Below are 14049 nucleotides of genomic sequence, written 5' to 3' on the forward strand. Positions count from 1 at the left end.
GCGCGGGCCCCGAGCGCCGCGGCCGGCGGGGTCTTCCCGGCGCGCGCCCAGCTAGCGGCTCTTCTGCTGTGCGGAGGCCAACTGCTGCAGGGGGCCCGCGGCCGCGGCGCGCGCCAACGGCCGCAGTCCCTGTGCTGGGTGCCCGCCCAAAGGAGGGGCCGCTACCGGCCAAACGAGGGGGCGGGAAGGGTTGGCGGACGGACAGGTGGGGCCCCCGCAGCAGCCCCGCCATCCGTTCCCTGCATCCGGCCCTCCACGGTGAAATCCCCTGTGGTGGCCGTCTCCTTCAGCGCAGGCACCTCGTCTTTAAGGCCAGAGAACAAAGTCTGGAAGCACTTGGGCTCCAGATCAAATATCCTGCCCGCGCCAGCCGTGTTTTTAGAAGTCGCTGCGCACAAGTGAGGGGGTTCCAAATGTGAAGAGTCACCCCACTGCCGTAGGATCATAAATTATAGTGATCAATACTCTCACACATTAAGATTCAAGAGGCGTTAGAAGTAGGCCTTTGTGTGATGCCCTTGGCTTAATGAGCAAATGACAGAAATTTGGCATCCCTTGGGTCTCAGATTGATGAGTTCCAGGTGAGCAGTCTTTTCACGTTGAATGCAAGAACAAGATTCTGAAATATTAAATCTTTCCCTGTGAATGAAAAAGGAATGGATTTGGTTAAACAGTGAAAGGGTGTTGTTTCGGAGGGTGCACTGTATGCGGTGGCCTACTTAGAATTAGCACCATTTGATGCAGTGTGACTATAAATGGAAGGTTTTAAGTGAGCCACCTTTGTATATGCTATCATTAGACCATTTAGAAATGGATGATTATTGGATGATCTGCAGCTCTTTCTCTAGGCAATATGCAGTAGAATGTGGAAGGAATACTGTGTACCAGCATTGTGCATAAAACATGAAAGAGCCAAAATTGTTCTCATTTGGTTTCTTTCCTCTCTTTAATAACCACTAAACAGAATGGATTAATCGTGATATTGAAGAATGCTAATTATTTCCTGCTTTGACTGCCTTGTGTCATAGCCCTTCACTCTAGTTAGGGAGGCTTGAATGCCCTTCAACCCCTTTCTCTCAAATAGAGTTACTTCTTTAAAGCCCCCTCTCCCCCACCCCACACCCAAAAGTAGGTTAAAAAACAAAAGCAACAGAAAAAAAACGATAGGTTAAGTTCATGGTTCTTCATTTTTATTTCATTTACTTTTAAAGAAAGTCTTAAAAAGAATCATGATGAACTCACTAGAAGCAGAGAAACCAAAACCGAAACAAAACAAAAGGGCTTCCCTGGTGGCGCAGTGGTTGAGAGTCCGCCTGCTGATGCAGGGGACACGGGTTCGTGCCCCGGTCCGGGAACATCCCACATGCCGCGGAGCGGCTAGGCCTGTGAGCCATGGCCGCTGAGCCTGCGCGTCCGGAGCCTGTGCTCTGCAATGGGAGAGGCCACAATAGTGAAAGGCCCACGTACCGCAAAAAAACAAAACAAAACAAAAAACCCCAAAAAACTTTCAAATGAGAGTAGACCAAGGGACAAAAAAGAAGGAAAACAGACTACTTGTGAAAAGGGGAGAAATGTATGATGCATACAAGAAGTTTTCCCCTAGATGTTAATTGCTTCAAGTTCCAAAGGAACAACAGGCAAAGAGAATTAGCAATTGGAGGAAAAATCCTTCCAGTTGGGTAAATGTTTAATCTTTTTTAAGTGTTAGTAAGGCAGAAATAGAGACACAGATGCAGAGAACAAACATATGGACACCAAGGGGGGAAAGCAGTGGGGGGTGGGATGAATTGGGAGATTGGGATTGACATGTATACACTAATTTGTATAAAATAGATAACTAATAAGAACCTGCTGTATAAAAATAAAATTCAAAAAAAAAGAAGTGCCAAAAAAAAAGAGATTAAGGAAAAGGTAGATGGCTATGTGCCGACAGTAATACATACAACAATTATATATGTATATATTTATAAGCATATATGTATATATATCCCATTATCACTGCTTTAAAAAAAATGGGAAAACTGAGGAACAACAGGGAATTCTATTTTGTATAAATGTCTTGCAACTACTTTAAACTTGAACTAGGGTTTCATAAAAACAAATGAGCCTGTGTTCCTACATCTGCCAATAATTTTCACAGTTTACTGTAAGAGCAGTGAAGTTTTCATTTGGACTCTGAAGAGAAAAAGCCATGTGACTCATGAAGCTAGGCCATGGAGATACTAAATTCCTATACATACTGAATTTCTCATGTTAATAACTTGTAAAATAGTATTTTTATTAACCTTTAGAGTTATGTTAAGTTCAAATTTCTGAACTTGGTTAAGGTTAAGAATTTGTGTGTAAAAATACAGAAAAAAGTTCATTCTCAATGTCTTTTTTTTTTTGCCATAGGTTAGAAATTATTTTAGAAAGTCAGTGTCCCTTCTGATTCACTGATATGTAAATGAAAACAATGACTTCTTACACCCAAGGAGTACGAGCAGCAAATTTTCTTCACCAGAGCATCTTTTATCACTGTTAAATTCTCTGAGTTGCTTTATGTTTTCCATTTGCTTTTGCCAAAGACAAGAAATATGCAGTGTTAGTATAACAAAAAGTACTAATGTATAAAATAGAAATGCCATTATATAAAATAGAAATCAATAAGAATTCAATATGCTTAAAAGTAGTTTCAGAAGAATCACCATTATGTAACAGTTTTATTACTGTCCATTAATATATTTCCAAGGGATAAGCCAAGGAACTCATTTAGATGTAGAACAAGCCGTTTCAAAGACAAGAGACCACCCCTGCAAAAAAAACGAATCAACAAACAACTCATCTCATTACAGCTGTCAAAACAAAATCGAACTGGTGTCACAAGAAAGATTATTTCCGTAACACGTAATTCTATTGCAACCAACAGAATTTCAGTAATAACATATGTCTATTATTTCTCTGGGCTGGAATCTTTTTTTCAAATATATATATTGGCTGGACATATTGAAAAAAGCTGTTGTGTTTGTGATAATCTGATTGAAAATATAGGCAAAGTAGCATATCCAAAATTCAAATGCACAGGGGTCTTTGAAGGGATAGACAGACATTCTCCAGAAAACTGACACCAAGTTACTAGGAGAGCCTGCCACAATTCCCAAATCGAGGGAGACATGCCACAGATACTAAGATACGAAGAACAAAGATAATCACCAGTCCGTTCAAATATGAGCAACAAATTTCAAAAGGCATAAGGCCTTATTTTACGACTGAGCTATCTCTCACAAGGGCAACTCTATGCAGGGTGTGGATCAGCAGGGATGTATTTACTTAAGATTAATGTTTCTCTGGAACAACTCTTGGGGAGACCAGCTAGTGTATAAATAAATGTTTGCATGAACTAATAATTTTCAATATTAACTTTAAGGACAATTTCAGTAATGCCTCATTTATATGGCAGTGTAAGGAAAGGGGGCAGTGAGGGATTGAACACAATTAGATATTTTAGATAACTGAGGTTTTCATCTGCAAGCGCTAGTAATAGCTTCATTTAAACCACTTGTATTGATGTTTTTTCTGAAATATCACTTGTTTCTCTGCCTTAAACTAATAAAACGTGGTGTAGAGGCTTCCCTGGTGGCGCAGTGGTTGAGAGTCCACCTGCCGATGCAGGCGACATGGGTTCGTGCCCCGATCTGGGAAGATCCCACATGCCGCAGAGCGGCTGGGCCCATGAGCCATGGCCTATGGGCCCATGCCTCCGGAGCCTGTGCTCTGCAACGGGAGAGGCCACAACAGTGAGAGGCCCGCGTATAGCAAAAACAAAAACAAAAACAAAAACGTGGTGTAGCTTAACCTATACCTAATGACCCAGAGGTGTCTTAAATACAAAAGCTGTAATACCAAGATGTCCCCAGAAGCTTAGAAGTACCTAGTACCCTTCACTCTACAATAAATAATCATGGCCTACTATGTTCCTGCACTCATTTGAGTCTAATTGATCTGGACGGTACTAATGACTGATCCCCCTGCTGTCCCTTCTTGCACTGCTGCTACAGCACTGATTGTGTGCACACTCACACCTCCCTTTGAACTGTCTTAACATGCTAGCCAAATAACCAATATTTTAAAAGTACATGTATAAAGTAGGAGTAAAGAACCTCAGAAAATGCTAAAACAACTCTGATACTTTGGGGCATTTACTTAGTATAGAATCCATTTGCCTACTTTCGTATTTTCCTCTATATTTTGAAAATTGAGTTTACCAGATAAGTAAATTATTATCGCATTCTACTTCCTTTATAAAAATTCTAGGCATTGTTCTAGACACTTAATGGAAGGTGAGAATCTTTGTCAGTGATGGTCATCACAGTAGTTTCCTTATACTCATATACCCTGCATTCAAATTAAGGTTAGAATTAGAAAACAGCAACAGGAGTTCATAAATCCATAACAGTAATAAATAGATTAAATAAATAGAGAAGAAGGAAGTGCTCTCGCTTATGCTAGCATGTTGAATGCCAACAGGTAAATGTGGAGGGAGTACTGGAGTTGGGCAATCATCATTTTGCAACCATAGTAGCAAAGTTTGGGTAAGACAAGAACCATCAATGGATGCCAACTGTAGGGAGAAATTTTGATGAGGAACAGGATATTTGCATCATCTTAGAATTTTTCCTATAGACATCCTATTAGTTGCAAGGAAGGAAAAACAGTAATTATACACTGCAGAAGTTGAACAAAACCTTGACCAGGTAATCAAAATTAACATCACGAATGAGGGACAGATGGACATTGTTTGCCTCAAGATGCAATTCCCAGAGGACACAGCATCTAATGAGGAAATGAGGAAATCTAATGAGGAATATAATGAGGAACTATCAGATAAATCCCAAATGAGGAACTTTCTGTTGTCGTTTTTTTAAGGGGGGGGGGGTGGGGGCTGTATTCTTCAAGATGTCAATGCCACCAAAGACAAAAGTTGTGAAAATATCCCAGCTAAAGAGCCATGACAACGTTATGCAACATGAGATACTAGATCGGATCCTTTACTGGAGGGGAAAAATTCTATAAAGCACATAATTAGACTAATTGGAAAACAGATGATAGATTGATTAAAGTATTGTATCAACGTTAAAATCATTGAAACTCGGGCTTCCCTGGTGGCACAGTGGTTGAGGGTCCGCCTGCCGGTGCAGGGGACACAGGTTCGTGCCCCGGTCTGGGAGGATCCCACATGCCGCTGAGCGGCTGGGCCCGTGAGCCATGGCCGCTGGGCCTGCGCGTCCGGAGCCTGTGCTCCGCAGCGGGAGAGGCCAAAACAGTGAGAGGCCCGCATACCGCAGAAAAAAAAAAAAAAAAGGTAAAATCACTGAAATTCATCACTGAATTTCATAACTGTACTGTGATTATGTCCCTAAATACTGCAGTATTTAGGAGTAAAGGACTAGGATGTATGTAAGGTTGGGGGGGGAAATATATATACACACACGTGTGTGTGTGGAAATACACACACACACACACACACATATAGGGAGAGAGAGAGAGAGAGAGAGGAGAGAAAACAAAAGAGATAAAATGTTAACAATAGGTGACTCTGGGTAAACCGTGTTTGGGTATTCCTTGTAACTTTTCTATAAATCTGAAATTATTTCCAAATAAAAAGCTTTTTTTAAAAAAAGTTAGAATGTCAAAAAAAGCAACAGAAGTAAGCCATCCATAGACTGTAACATCCTAATTATTTTAAATGACCACCTCACTTCCAAATCCTTCATGCTTTCTAAAATTGTTGACTACTCCCATGAAATCGTCTCATCTCTTGGGTTAAAATTATAGAAACAATGAATTTTATAGTGAAAGGGACATCTTATCCAACGTTTTTATTTTAGAAATGAGGAAACTGTGGCTCAGAGATTCAAGACTTACCCAAAATTCTTTAACCAGTTAGCATGTCAGAGCAAAATCTTGGTTCTATTTCTATCTCAACAACTGCTGAGCTTTCTTTCTACCTGAGCTTATTGCTCAGTTTCTAGCACTTTCTCTTTTCCTCTTTGCTAATGCTGTTTCCTAAGGGCCTTGTATTCCCTTCTTTTTATGATTATACAGGGAATTTTTACGACCTTACTGTTTCAACTATCACTGCTGCACTGGTGAAACTTACCCAGACTTCAGTACCACATGTCTAATTGCCTCTATGGCATCTAGATGAGGACACTTATCATCAGTTCAACCTCTACAAGGTCAAAACTGAAATCACCACAGGAGAAAAAATAAAAATAAAATCTATGAAAATACATCTACCCTTAACTGATAATCAGAGAAAGACACGTTAAAACAAGGTATGTTTTGCCTAATAGATTGGCCAGTTAATAAGGTTTATAATATTCAGGTTTAGCCAGAATGTGGACAACAGACTCTGTCAAACACTGATGGCGAGAGTGTAAATGAGCATATCTCTTTGGTGGACAATTTGCCAAAAGCAAAGAAAATTTTTAATGTACGTACCCTTTGACCCAGCAACTTCACACATAGATACTCGTCCTACAAAAATACTGTGATGACATTCAAAGAAATATACAGGACTGCTCTTAAGTATTGTTTATAATAGCAAAAATCGGAATACTTAATATCCATCAGTACAGCAGTGGGTAAATACAATTATAATGTTTCCTTGCATACATGAAAACATAGCTCTATATGTACCAATATGGAAAAGAACCCAAACAAGTTGAAGAGAACTGTGTATACCAGTCTCCCATTTCCTTTTAAGTTGGTGCATACACAGAAATCAGCCTGGAGAGCTATGCAAACAAACTATCACAATGGTTATGCCAGGAGAACGGAATTGGGGGAGGAGGAGGGGACTTTCATTTTTCTACTTTATATACTTTATATATTTCTATTGTTTGGTCTTGTCATTTTTTTTTTTTTTAACCAGAAGCATGTATAGCTTTTATAAAAGCAAGGACAGCAATAAAAGAACTTTCTTTTTAACCTGAAAACTTTTCTTTATTCAGTCACCGTTCACATCATTTCTTCTCTTTACCAGGCTTTAGAATCAATGTTAACTCTCTTCCTTCCTTTAATGTTAACTCGTCTCCGTCTTTCCATTTACTCCTTAGCCTTATAAATTTTTTGCAGTTTTACACATCTCCTCCTACACCACTATTTTCATTATGTCACAGGTCTTCTCTACCCTTACTCACCTCCCAGTTGAAAAATCCCCAGTTCCTTATGGTTTACTAAGGCGGCATCCAGGGACTTCTATAACCTCAGTCCACCGTGCTAATTCACCTTATCACCACTCCACACACTAGCCAGGCCATTCTTTGATTTAGTCATTCAATAAGCAAACACTTATTTCTCCTCTTAAGCACCAAATATACTTCCATTCGTTTCATTCCAGTGCAACTTTTCCATGTCCCTCTTGTCTGACATTTCACACTGACATCTCCCTTCTCCAACCCCTGCTGAGGTTATCATGGTATCACTCTCTCACTTTGGAAATTTACTATATGATGACATACAGTTTTACCAAGTGTGTGTTTCTTGTATCCCCAAATGGACTGTAAGCTCCTGGAGAGCACCATACAATTTCTCTCTCAATCTGTCTTTCAATCTCTCTCTCTCTATCTCTGGATTCATGTTTATTGAGCATTTACAATACAGACAACACATTAAATGTCTATATCACCTCATTTTGTTCTCAGGACAACCCTGAAAGGCAGGTATTTTTACCATATTTTTGAAAATGAGGCTTAGAGAAGCTCAGTGATTTGCCTAAGGTCATGCTGCTAGGCAATGACAAAGCTGGGAGACAAATCCAGGCAGTCTGACTCACAATCTCCATGCTGTATTGCCTCCCTAGAAAACTGTGCTTCTTATATATTCTTGTCAATTAACAGCACAATGTCATGTACATAAAAGAAGCTTGGAAAATATTTATTGAATATAATATACTTTATGCTAACAATGAACAATTTGACATGAGATACCCAATACATGTTTAATTTTAAAATAGTATTTTCTAGAATGCAGTTTGGTTATAGAAGCTTATTCAAGAGTTCCAGAGTAAAACTGCTTTCAAAAATCTAAATGCTTTTAGAATAATGGGGAAAGTTAAATGGAAAAAAAAGGCATTAGATCCAATTCCCCATTTTGTCCAGCCAAATGTATTAAAAAATATATTATAGGAGATAATTTTCTGCCATAGTAGTGTAGTAATAAAGTTGGTTATCACATTACAGATGGGAAAAGCTTACTGTATAACCACTGAGACCCTTTCCCTGGAGAGATGCAATTCTATCTGTGGTTTCACATTCCAGAAAGAAATATTCTTACTCCTTCTGAAAATTAGTAACATAAGCATTTAATAATACCTCTGTTAGATCAACCAATAAATTTTACGTAATTCTTACTGTATTTAATAGACTTCACTTAGCCAGAGAGACTTTCTTCATTACGACTTAACCCAGCATACACAGATTTGAAACTCATTGTTGAACTGGCAATTATACTTGTCTTTAAAAGCCACTATATCTATAACATAGTGGTTGTTATTTAAGAGTATTTGACATGAGAAAGTATAAATAAATGGTGGCAAAATTAGTTACAGATAGACTTTTAAACTGTAACTACAGTTGGAAAACATGACTTTATTAAAAACAGCCTAATATGTTAGTCACTTTTCCAAAAATTGTTTTAAATTTACTGATATCTTAACTGACTCACTGTTATAAAGCAGAAACTAACACACCATTGTAAAGCAATTATACCCCAATAAAGATGTTAAAAAAATAAATAAATAAATTTACTGATATCTACTATAATATAAACAATACCAGCACACACACTGAAACTAAAATAAAACCACTTTAAAACTAATGGGTTTTGGGGCTGAGTTATATCTAAACATAAATACTTACAAAGATGTACTTATGTTTCAGTACTTTTCTTTCTTAACAACATTATTAATTTTACAATATAACTACAAGAAAAGCAGGGTTTCTGATAGATTAAAAACAAATTTATTGACTACCTTCTAAACTTGGTGAACTGAATATACATGTTCATATCTTCTACCTCCCAAAATTCACCTAAAATTATAATAAAGCATGAAAAGAATGGAAGAGGAGAGGATAATGAATAAAAATTTTGGGAAGATGAAAAAAATAAAGGACAAATAGATTTAATTAAGTGGAGAAAAATGAAATTAACTGCCTGCAGAGGAGAAAGGTCAAAAGAAGCCAGCTGATTTGCACAGCAGAACTCTGCAAGTTTAGGAATTGGAGACAGTGGGTATGGAGAAAAGTGGGATGAAAGTGCCTCTAAAAATAGAATTGGACAAAAGTACTAAAAGGAACAATTGGACACACAGCCCCTGTTCCCCCTCAAGCTACCATCCCTCCCCCACCCCAAAGGGAGAATGGACTTTTGTTCTATAGAATATTAAATCAAAGATATTGAGGAAAGGTATCTGAACTTTACATATGAACAATCAGTCAAGGATGGCCAAACATCTTAGAAAAGTCTCTAACGCAGAGCTGCCCCTACCTCTAAAAACAAACAAACAACAAACCACAAACAAAAAATGAAACCAAAAAACAAAAAAAGAAAATACAAAGCAAGGGGAAATTTTTAAAAAGTTCAATCAGTACCTTACAGCAAGACACAATATTGCATTTATTAAGACTAATACAAAAAAGTTACAATCAAAGAACAGAAAAAAAGCTCTTATGAATTAAAAATGTAATAGCCAATATAAAGATGTCAACAGTAGGTTGGAAGATAAAATTGAGGAAATTCCCCAGCAAGTAAAAGACTCTAGACCTAAGCATATCATAACTCTACACTCACCTATAAGTTTGAGCAAACCGATGTTGTTATGAATTGCTGATTAGAAGGAAATTGGTAAAATTTCTGCAGAGGGCAGTTTGGCAATTTCTTTCAAAATCAGAAATATAATTCCCTTTAACCCAGATATTCCATTTCTAGAAATTTTATCCTGCAGATAAATTCACTTGTATACAAAAAGAGCTATAGGGCTTCCCTGGTGGTGCAGTGGTTGAGAATCTGCCTGCCAGTGCAGGGGACACAGGTTCGAGCCCTGGTCTGGGAAGATCCCAAATGCCGCGGAGCAACTAGGCCCATGAGCTACAACTACTGAGCCTGCGCGCTTGGAGCCTGTGCTCTGCAACGAGAGGCCGCGACAGTGAGAGGCCCGCACACCGCTAAGAAGAGTGGCCCCCGCTCGCCGCAACTAGAGAAAGCTGTATCACAGTAACGAAGACCCAACACAGCCAAAAATAAATAAATAAATAAATATTTTAAAAATAAAAAAAAAAAAAGAGCTATATACAAGGACAGTAATAACAGAAGTCTGGAAACCTACTAAATGTCATCAATTGGAAACTGGTTAAAAAATTATGTTACACCCCTACAATAGAATACAGCCATTAAAAAAAATAAGGTCACTCAAGTTATACTTATATGGAATAATTTCTAAAGTATACTGAAATAAAGCAAGATGTGGAACCGTGTGCTTATATACAGAGAATACATTTCTGGTAAGATACCTCAGAAATAATAATGGTGATTACCTCTGAAAAGGGGTACTGGTGGCTGAGGGTACTGGTGCATGGGAGACTAAATTTCCATTGTGTACCTTTCCGTGTCTTTTAAATTTTATACCTATTTCTTAAAAATTATTTTAACCTACTGAGTTAGTGCCTCCATTTATCATTACTTAAAAGGTCTTAATTTCCAATCAAACCTAAAGCCTTAGTATTTTTTGGTTGAAATGCCCCAAATTGGACCCTGTACTATAGTAAACAATCCTCTTGAATCTGACATTTTATTATAATCAATGACTATTATAAAAATGACTAGGTATATTGTCCTCTCTGGGTTTTTTTCGATGTAATTTATCTTATTAAAATTTTTTAAAATTTAATTTATTTTTTGGTTTCTGGTTTTTAATGATAGGACAATACTGATAGCATATAAGATATTTTTCATATTTGTTGTGTGTCTACCTCTTTACCCACACTTCTGCCATCACCCAGAGCCTGTGCTAGGATAGGGGCCTTAAGTGACTATGAACCAGTACCTGTTCCTCCCTTGACCACCAGAGCAAGCTAAACCATTCCACTTCTCCCAGAATTTGTAATAAGGTCACTGAGAAGCAGTCAGTTGGTCTTGGGAGCCAAACTGCAAGGTTATGCAGCACTCAGTGCATAGCAGAAAAGACACAAGGAAGCAGGAAAAGCAAGCCAGTCTCTGTAGAGGACTACAAGAATGATGACAGCAGGGACAGCCACATAAGAGATGATTCCTGACTTCCCAGTTCCAAGCCCACTGGCCTTGCTTCCTTTTATGTCATGACGTTTGTCTGCCATGTCTGTTTCTGAAGCTAGTGTGAGTAGTTTTCTATTTCTTGTCCCCAACCATTTCCTGGGTAAAATAAGAAGTATGATGTGTAGACTATTTTCAAGTCTTCTTATTAACAACTGATCTTTTATTTATTATTATTTCTCAATATTTATCCTGGTATAAATAATGTCATGTTGGGAGCATGGTGAACTAGGCATTAGTCATCATTTTCCAGTAAACCACAATAAACAACTTAACCTTCCTTTCTGTATCCAGTTTCTTTTACTTTAAAACTAGGATGACAATATTCACGCTGTCTTCCTCATATCTTTATTCTAAAGATTAAATAATATTATAAAAGTTAAAAAAAAACTTTGAAAAGTGTTTCTCTCAGGTTGTTTATGTAATGTTATCTGTTATGCATTATAATGTTAATTTCTAAGCACTTTTCTAAACCACCAACATTAATTTAAATGTTTGGTTCTAGCCAGAGGTTGTAGGACCTGAACAATCATAGTGTCTCCATTTTCTTTACCTTGTTTTCAAATTGCTGCCCAGAACCATCAGGTCAATGCCATGTTTACCTTGTTCTAGATGCCTTCCAGTTCTCTGCTTCACCAACCTCTAGTCTAGCCTTGCCTGCCCATGTCCAGGTCAGGCTCTTGGACACTGATCAGGGCCCATCTTGCCTAGAAAGGGAATTCAGACAAACTTACTTGGGCAGCATTTAATCGACACACCTATCCTTTCTAGAGGTGTTCATATGATAAACCCATCTTGGGCTCTAAACTCACATTATAGGGCTTCCCTGGAGGCGCAGTAGTTAAGAATCCGCCTGCCAATGCAGGGGACACGGGCTTGAGCTCTGGTCCGAGAAGATCCCACGTGCCGCGGGGCAACTAAGCCAGTGAGCCATAACTACTGAGCCTGCGCTCTACAGCCCACGTGCCACAACTATTGAATCCCGCGTGCCTAGAGCCCGTGCTCCGCAACAAGAGAAGCCACCGCAGTGAGAGGCCCGTGCACCACAACGAAGACTAGCCCCCCCCCACTGCTGCAACTAGAGAAATCCCGCGCACAGCAGTGAAGACCCAAAGCAGCCAAAAATAATAAATAAATAAATAAATTTACTAAAAAAAACCAACTCACATTATAAAAGCTTACTGTCCTGGCACAACCACATTTTAGGGAGGTGACTGAAAAATTAATCGCCTTTCAACCTCTATCCCTCTAACTGAAGGACAAAGCTCCACCCTATCCTTCTTAGGAACACGAGTTCTTTCCTGACTATCTTTTCCTTTGATATTTATTTCAATTTGATGTTACCTGTACACATGTCTTTCCATTAGGCAGGGCACCAGTGTGATTTTCTCAGGCTTCATATAACCCACTAGAGACAGCCAAAGTGGTGCTTAGCTACAAATGAGTTAGTTAGGTTTCAAATGAAATATAAATCCTATTCAATTAACCAAATAAAATTTGTTATATAATCAGCAAACAGAAGTCAAATCTAAAAATAGTATTCAAGATCTAGGACAAGAGATGGAGACAAAAAGTCAGGAAAAAGATGAAATTTTCAGGTAAAGAATTAATTCAGCTATTAGAATAGTGGTATTTGCTTTCTACAGGAAGCCTTCCAACATAACCCATCCTGTAGAGGGATTTATAAGAAACGAAGAATCCTCCCTGAATGTCATCAGGAAGAAACGAAGAGTATAGCCAATGTAAAATGAGCTATCAACTTGACAATCGTAACATGCTAAAAATCCCTGTGCAGAAGAAAAAAGAATGTGTAATAGTAGGAAAAAATGTAAAAAGAGGAATCAAAAAGGTAATTGTCTAGACTCAAAACTTTTATCTAGTTAAAACAGAAAGGTTCTTAGCGTGGAAAGGGTCAATCTATCTGACTGACACCAAGCAATCTCTTAGCTAATATTTATTCCCAAGATGACTATCTACCAGGCATGGTGAGGTGGGAGGTGGGGTGTGGAGAGAGAAGAATTAGGGCTGTATAGATGATCGGTCCTGTTGTCTTGCTAGGTAACTTAATAAACTCTCATCCTGATGCATCTCTTGCCCATTTAGTAAGTTCTCCTCAGCTTCTGTATCCTGATTAAATTTCTCATCCTGCAAAGGATGTCCTAGGGAGGACGAGTCCCAATACCTACTGTAACCCAGGAGACCCCTCCAAAAAGAACAAGATCTTTCTCATGTTTATTATTGCACTTGGCAACTGGGCTCCTTTGTGCACCAGATTAACCCATTTTGTAATGTGCTTAATAGAACTTCTGGAAACCATTATGTTACCAACTGGTGATGCTTTTTCCATGGCTCTTTCTACTTTGCATTTTGTTAATACAGACCTCAAGCTCTTTGAGGATAAGAGCTTCTTGAGATTTGTAGTCCTTTGTTACCACTATCCCAGTGTCTTGCACAGAGAAGGTTATCATTAAATATTTAACGTATCAAGATTAACAACATTGATAATGGATAAGTCGCTTTTCCAGAATCCTTGAATGAAAATTTTTGTAGTGGTAAGCCAGCAGCTCCTTCAAAATCTACGTCATAGCTTACTTTCTCTTTTCTTTCCTTAATTCTTTACTGAGCTTTTATTAGTGATACAACAGTGTATACCTTGATGACATGAGGTGTTTTTATGTTGTATCAGTTCCTAAGACACATTATTAGCAGGCGCTTTCT

The sequence above is a fragment of the Lipotes vexillifer genome, unplaced genomic scaffold (genome assembly GCF_000442215.2).
Source record: "Lipotes vexillifer unplaced genomic scaffold, Lipotes_vexillifer_v1.1 scaffold76, whole genome shotgun sequence".
Taxonomy (NCBI): domain Eukaryota; kingdom Metazoa; phylum Chordata; class Mammalia; order Artiodactyla; family Lipotidae; genus Lipotes; species Lipotes vexillifer.